Raw genomic sequence first — 8,452 nt, forward strand, 5'->3', positions numbered from 1 at the left:
TAATTGATGCAAAAGTCGATAACAGATATGTAACTAAAAAAAAAAAAACCCTCCAAATATTTAGAAACTGGAAAGTATACTTCTAAATAACCTATAGCTCAAAGACAACATGGAAAGAAAAATTTGAAGTATTTTTAACAGAATAAAAATGAAAAACACAACAAATCAAAATTTGTGCAATGTAACTAAAATACCTCTTAGAGGGATGTTTAGAGCACTAAATGCCTACATTAGAGGAAAAAGTTAATGGTCTGAACTTTCTCCTTAAGATATAGAAAATGAAGAACAAATTATACATTAAGTAACTAGAAGAAAGGAAGTACATAATAAACGTAAGAATAGAATTCATGACATATATAAAACATTGATAAGACAAATGATAAACATTGCCTGAAACAACTTTAAAATGTTTATTATTTTCAAGCAATCTGAGAGCTTCTTCAACATGGATTTTGTAGCACTGTATAAACCTGACCAAATTTCAAGACTGCTTTCCTTCAGGTGATGTTACTGACAGCAACATAATTAGGCTGATTAAATAATAAAAGAAAGTAAAATGAATCCCACCTAATTTAAAAAATAAAATATACTAGGAGATAATTTCTTATTGTGTTTAAAATCATAATGGAAATTAGGATATATTTAGAGCTGACAAATAAAAGGACTCCATATCAGTATTTGTGAGATGCAATTAAAGTAATGCTAAAAGGAAATGTATAGGTTTCATATGTAAAAAACTGAGATTAATGAATAAAAATAGGAAAGTAAAAGGAAAGAAAAACAAAAGTACAGGAAAAATAATAATGAAATAAACATATAATATTTAGAATCATATTAGCCAAAGTTTACTCTAAAGCATAAAATAAAATAAACAGGATCAATTTCTAGCAAGGGTCATCAAGGGAAAATAAGTGATAATATAAACACTCCATTAGGAGTAAAAAGAGGACACAGTGCTAGATGCTGGAGAAGTAAATGTGACAAGAAGATATTATTAACCTGATGTCAATGCATTTTGAAACTGTGATGAAATGGACAATTCCATTACCCAAATTAACTGAAGAAGAAATATGAAACCTGAGGTAGATAACCATTTGAGTAATTGAATCAGTAGTTTAAAAATCTTCCTGCAAATGAAAAACATCTCACAAAAAGCATTACCAGTGAGTTCTAAAAACATTTAGAGAATAAGTTGTGATATTACACCCATTGTCCAAAGAAAAGGAAAAGTGAAGACTCTACAGTTTATTTCATGAGACTAGTGTAGCATTGATGTCAAAATCAGTAAAAAATATTGAGATGAAAGCACTACAGATAAAACTCAATTATAAACCTACATCAAAAATTCTAAGCAGACCATTAGCTACCAAATGTAGCAATTTATTGAGAAATAAATATACTTCATGGCCATATGAGGTTTAATTGCAGGAATGAACTTATTAAATATTAAAATAGTGGACAATAAATCAAGTTGTCATTTTCACATGGTATAATGATTTTGGTAGAAATCCATGTGAAGTACAGGTAAAAAATTAAGATTGGAGAGCTTAGCAAAGATTTTAGACATTCAGTGTACATGATCAGTTCAGTTAACATTTCACACACCAGAAAAATATAGAGAACATAATTTTTTTCAAGACAATATGTATACTAGCACCCCAAAATTTTAAAATCCAAGGATTTAATCTAACAAAACATATACAATATTTTGATGTATAAAATTCCAAAATACCATAGGGAAACACTGAAGAAGCCTGAAATAGACATGACCATGTGTACCTTATAAATTTAAAGGCAAAGAAAAGTAGAAAAAGAATTTCTCAACTTCACTAGAAATTAGGGGATTAGAGATTAAAATAACAATAACAGATTATTTAACCTCTATACAGGCAGAAATTCAAAAGTCTGGCAATATGAGGATGTGGAGCAAAGACATGCTTACTCTTTTCTTATTGGTTTGTAAATTTATAGATATATTGTGAAGAAATGATTGACATTATCTAGAAATGTTGAAATAGGCTCATAGCGATGGTTCAGGAGCTAGGTGAACACCCAAAGAGAGTCTTGCAAATGTTCAGAAGACACAGACTTTCATGGTTAATGCAGCAATATACATAATGTCAAGTGTCCTTTCTAGGTTCTTTGGCTGGCCTAATAATTAACATAAAACAGATTAGGGACTTTCCTGATGGTGCAGTAGTTAAGAATCCCCCTGCCAATGCAAGAGCACGGTTTCCATCCCTGGTCCAGGAAGATCCCACATGCCTTGGAGCAACTGAGCCTGTGTGCCACAACTACTGAAGCCTGCATACTCTAGGGCCTGTGTACTGCAACTACTGAAGTCCACACACCTAGAGCCTGAGCTCCACAGCAAGAGAAGCCAGTGCAATGAGAAGCCAGCAAACCACAACAAAGAGTAGCCCTTACTCACTACAACTGGAGAAAACCTGCGTGCAACAATGAAGACCCAATGCAGCCAAAAATAAATAATTTTTTTAAAAGTATCTTTCTAAAAAAATAAATAAAATGTTAAAAAGAATAAGATGGATTAACAGGAGAAAAACAAATTTAATTTCTTACGTAGAAGAGCTGATAAAAATATGACTCAAATAAGTGACCAAAGGAGGCAGATTTTATATCTTTTAGACAAAGACTCAATAAATCTGCAAAGAATTAACAACAGTGCCGAGACCAGCTCAGCGACTCGAGGTGAGTGACGGGTGCCGCCAGCTTGAAGAAAACACAGACACAGACTGAAGAGAAAAGTGGAACGGAGGGCTCAAGACCTCTCGGATCAAGAGCCCCGCTGACTCATCCCAGGTTGCTTTTATTGAGTTCCTGGGCTAACATTCTCAGGTTACACTCATAAACAATCAAAGGCCTCACATGACTGAGGCAATTATCTTTGTTTACTTCCTGGGTCCGAGTTGAGTAGGTGTGGATTTGAGCTGGGCGTGGAGAGCAAAACAGCCCTGGGGGCAGGAGACCTCTCTCAGATATTGGGGGTCTGTGCCCCACCACTGTTGGCCCCTCTGCGACTGTGCCTGTCTTAGGTTGTTCCTCCTCTGAGGAATCTTACCCGTCTCTGGCTAACCAGTCATCCTCCAGGGCCAAACAGGATGATATAAGGAAGGCTCTATGCACCACCCCTGTTGGCCCCTCTGCGACTGTGCCTGTCTTAGGTTGTTCCTCCTCTGAGGAATCTCACCCGTCTTTGGCTAACCAGCCATCCTTCAGGGCCAAACAGGGTGATATTAGTCTCCACGCCCCGCACCCTCAGCTCCTCCACTGTTCAAGCAGGACATTCTGAATCCCAAAGCTCGGCCCACATACTTTAACATTTTCAAGGTTTCAAAAAGGTTCCCGAATGTCTTCCCACACAACAACAAAGGGGTTTGGGCTTGGAGTAGCTAATTAGTGAAAAAGTAATAAGGTTTGTTCATCCAGCCTTCTCTACCCTGAATTTACTAGCTCTGGTGAGAAGTACTCTCTCTGCCTCCTGGTGCACTGGGGTACATTTCACATGCAACATCTATGTCCTACTTTCATTGGGAACAAACGAAGATCATTCTTCCTCATGTTGTTTTTTAAGTAACTTTAATTCAAAATAATCAATATGCCTAAGTGGCATATCTTGCTTCCCCTCACATGCATCTATACCATAAGGATGAATTGCTTACTGTGAAAGAATTTTCCTTTGGCCATCAAACTGGGATATGCATTTTTATTTAAGAAAGAAAACACAAGTTTTCTGAATTTTACATCTGTAAGTAACCTTTTTAATCTTAATAACTAGTTGAAAGATTTTTAAGATTGTTTTAACCTCTTTTACTGAAAGTATTTTATTGATATTTAAGCATCTTACTTCAACTCAGGAAGAAAACTGAAGAGAAATGGGCATGATCATTACCCCAAGCTGACTAAAGCCAGAGCTGAGATAATAGTGAGGTTTCCTGATCATAAGTTAAGTATTCAATTTACAACATTATGCTGATATAAAAGATTTGATAGAAAAATAATGAATAGTAATTTTACTGAAGTGTAGCTATTTTGACCTCTTTATACTTTTCAAATATATTAGGTAAATTAAACCGGGGTTAATTTTCCAAGTTCCATTTATTCTTAGATAATCACTAGTTGACTATGGTTGAAAATCGGGCATTTTGGGAAGATATTTGTCATTGTTTTGTTGTGTCGGTAGCTAACATGATACATTCAGAAATGGAGAATATGGGTGGACATTGCCCATTAAAGTGTCTTTGCAAATTTTTATATGACACGTGTATATATTTTGAAAAGTTTTCCATGGCTTATAATTTTTAGTATTTTTTATCTTGCTTTCTTGTTATGTGTTTTAAAATTTTTGTCCATTCCCTCAATATCTTTTCCAAATATTTATTTGTAAGCACTCAACAAATCTCTCTTATAAACAGAATAATGTTTTAAAAAATATATTGTGTTTTTTCTTTTAGGAGCTCAGCTATTAATATTTTTGATACCTCCTTATATTTTTATTCCTGACATAATCATTCAATTTTTAATGTTTTTTTAATTTATAGTTTTCTTAAAATTTTTGAACATTTTGAAGGGTTTTTTTAATTCTAGTAATCTAGAATTAGTCAGATGAGTTTTTCATTAGTTCTCCATTTTCATTTTCTACAATATCTGACAACAGTCCAATAACATGCCTTATGCTTTATGCTACTCTCTTCGCCGTTGAAATGACTTTCTCATTTGCAACACACCACCATGTTCCTATTATTCTGGTTCATGCCCTAATGATCTCTTTTTCAGAATCTACCTACTTCCATTCTTTCCCCTGTACTCCTTAAGTACAGTTACATATATTTATTTTTATCTAATCAAGAACTTGCAAGAACTTCCTATTAGCTCTGGAATAAAGCATCGTCTTCATTGCAGCATTCAAAGATATTTACGATCTGGGCACAAAATAATTTTTCAAATATCTATCATTGTACTTCTCTTCATATATCCTAAATTCAACTAGAGAAAAACACTCATTATTACCCACATCATCCCTAAAATTTCCTGACTTCAGATCAGTTCATGTCCTTCTGAACCAAAACTCCCTCTCTTCTAGTCAGTACCAAAGCTGGGGCTGCAGAGGAAGCACCTGAGGAGGACCTGCAAAGATGCTGTCCTTGCACATCACTGTGGCTGTGGCCCACTCCCTCCATCGGTGTGCCGGGATGGTCTCCAAAAATGCTTTGGGATCATCCTTCACTGCTGCAAGGAACCTCCATGCCTCTAAATCTCATCTTAGGAAGAGTGGCACTGCTGAGGTGTCCTCTGTTATTACTGGTGATACCTCTGCTGACCTTGAAGAGACTGGGTGTGTTTTACATATTGTTGATGGTATTGCCCATGTGCATGGGCTGAGAAATGTTCAAGCAGAAGAAATGGTAGCGTTTTCTTCGGGTTTAAAGGGTATGTCTCTAAACTTGGAATCTGACAATGTTGGCGGTGGTGTGTGTGGAAATGATAAACTAATTAAGGAAGGAGGTATTGGAAGAGAATGGGCTATTGTGGATGTTCCAGTCGACAAAGAGCTATTGGGTCATGTAGCAGATACCCTTGGTAATGCCATTGATGGAAAGGGTCCAATTGGTTCCAAGACCCGAAGGTGAGTTAACCTGAAAGTCCCTGGGATCATTCCTCCAATCTCTGTGAGGGAAACAATGAAGACTGGCATTAAGGCTGTAGATCGCTTGGTGCCTATTTGTCATGGTCATTGTGAGCTGATTGTTGGTGACTGATAGAGTGGCAAAACATCTGTTGCTATTGACACAATCAATAACCAGAAATGATTCAATGATGAATCTGATGAAAAGAAGAAGCTGTACTCTATCTATGTTGCTATTGGTCAAAAGACTCATTGTTGCCCAATTGGTGAAGAGACAGCTGGAGATGCCATGAAGTACACCATCATGGTTTAAGGTACTGCCTCGGATGCTGCCTCACTTTAGTGCCTGGCTCCTTATTCTGGGGGTTCTATGGGGGAATATTTTAGGGATAATGGCAAACATGCTTTGATCATCTGTGATGACTTATCCAAACAGGCTGCTGCTTATCATCAGATGTCTCTGTGGCTCCACCGACCCCCTGGTCCTGAGGCCTTTCCTGGTGATGTGTTCTACCTACACTCCCCTCTGCTAGAGAGAGCAGACAAAATGAACGATGCTTTTGGTGGTGGCCACTTGATTGCTTTACCAGTCATAGAAACACAAGCTGGTGATGTGTCTGCTTACATTCCAAAGAAAGTCATTTCTGTCATTGATGGACAGATCTTCTTAGAAACTGAATTGTTCTACAAAGTTATCCACCCTGCCATTAATGTTGGTTTGTCTATATCCTGTGTCGGATCTGCTGCCGAAACCAGGGCCATGAAACTTTTGGCACGTACCAGAAAATTGGAATTGGCTCAGTATCGTGAGGTTGCTGCTTTTGCCCCGTTTGGTTCTGACCTTGATGTTGCCACTCAACAACTCTTGAGTCATGGTGTGAGTCTCCCCTGGCTATTGAAGAGCAACTGGCTGTTATCCATGTGGGTGTCAGGGGGTATGGTGATAAGCTGGAGCCCAGCAAGATCACAAATTTTGAGAATGCTTTCTTACCTCATGTTATCAGCCAACACTAAACCCAGCTGGGCAAAATCTGGGCTGTTGGAAAGATCTCAGAAGAGTCAGATGCAAACTTGAAAGAGATTGTAACAAACTTCTTGGCTGGATTAAAAGCTTAAACTCCTATGGATTCACGTCAAATACCAGTTTGGTTTTGTCATTGTTTCTTCTAGTTCCATTTTTAAAAGGATTACTCCAACACTGCAGATGTGCAGTAATCATGTTAAAGGTTCCATATTGAAAAAAAAAAAATCTTTCACTTCTTTCTATTCTCCATGTTCAATTTTCACTCTTTCAAAATCAATTCAATTACCAGCTGTTTTATAAACTGTAGTAGGTGAAAGAACATGATGTTTGAAATAAGACAACTGTTGGGAGTTTTACATATCTCATTTATTAGCTAAGATGATCAGTACTAAAAAGAGCTTTAAAAATCTTATGAATAAAGTAAGTCTGACATCTGTCTTTTCTTGAAAATTGTTTTGTGCATTTATAAGAAAATGCACACTGAGCACTCTGGAATAGGTATGTAATATACATGAGTCCTCTCTTCTGCAAGGACTACCTTACTCCTGACAACACTCACAGAAGATAATTAGTGCCTCCTCTTTACTTCATTCTCCAGATAACCTTTTTATTTTAATAAATATATATGTGTATTTTATTTCCTCTACAAAGCTGCGTTCAATGAACTATACTATCTGACTTTCATATTCTGAACATTACCCAAAATAATGCCCTGCATATAATAGGTTCTCAATAAATGTATTGACTGGAAATATATTGATCCTTACTGTGGTTATTAAAGAATAATTTTGTTCAAAGTGTAAGTTAATAATTTAATTAGCTTTTATTTATTTTAAATATATTTGTTTAAGTTTAATAGAAGATGTGAAAATAAAATTGCATCAAGAAGTAATTGCTACAGAGTAAAATTTATTTTAGCCAGAATAATAGGAGGATATAAGTCACATAACAAAGAGCAATGGAAACAATACTAGCTTCTATGTCTTAAAATTGTTTTGATGGAAACTAATTTAGTTAAAATTGTATCCAGCAGTTAGGAACACGTTTATTGTTCTATAATGGTTATCTAAACATATAAAAATAACATATACACAATCATTTAAGAACAATAACATCAGTAGATTTACTGATGAGGGAAGTCCAAAGCCATATGTTAAAATTTACGTTATGCTTCTTCACAGAGCTCTGCTTCTTTTACTAACATTAAACTACAATTGGATTGGGGAAGGCTACCGTTTGAGCTGCAGTTTCTCATCCCTGTCCATTTCCCACTCTTCCCCCTCTTTTTCCAGCTCACACTAGAAGTGTCAGGCATGCACATGCCCCTCTGTCCTCCCTAGGCTCCTAGCCGTGGTTTTGTTACTGAACTCAGGTTCAGCTGCTCACCACTTGAAAATCACGACCCTAGAGGCAAGTGTTGGTAGAAATGGAAAATGTTGCTTTTAATCAGGCAGCTGGCAATCCGGGGAGAAGGCACTCAGCATCCCTCAAAACCACCTCCAAATATTCTGCTTGGCCCTGAAGGTTTTTAAACGGAAAAAGGGAAGTGATCTCAGTTAATCATGGACTTGGGGGATCAAAGTCATCACCATCCCCCACTGCATGCAGGCTTGTCAGCTTCTCATGATCTTTCTTTAGATGCCATCTTGTACACACAGTTTATTTACACAGTTTGTTCACAAGGTTACTGAAAGGGAAGCTAGGGAAGGGACCTGGTCATCTGTTAATTACTTATTCTTCATTTCTACTTTGGTTTACCGAAAGAACCAAAGAGTTAGGCAAGG

The 8,452-nt window shown here is 36.6% G+C and overlaps 1 pseudogene; it reads left to right on the top strand.

Annotated features, from left to right (window-relative positions):
• Positions 1 to 5,153: 5,153 nt before the first annotated feature.
• Positions 5,154 to 6,760, top strand: LOC130850045 (ATP synthase subunit alpha, mitochondrial-like; annotated as a pseudogene).
• Positions 6,761 to 8,452: the final 1,692 nt, after the last annotated feature.

Source organism: Hippopotamus amphibius, chromosome 3 (genome assembly GCF_030028045.1).
Source record: "Hippopotamus amphibius kiboko isolate mHipAmp2 chromosome 3, mHipAmp2.hap2, whole genome shotgun sequence".
Classification (NCBI taxonomy): Eukaryota; Metazoa; Chordata; class Mammalia; order Artiodactyla; family Hippopotamidae; genus Hippopotamus; species Hippopotamus amphibius.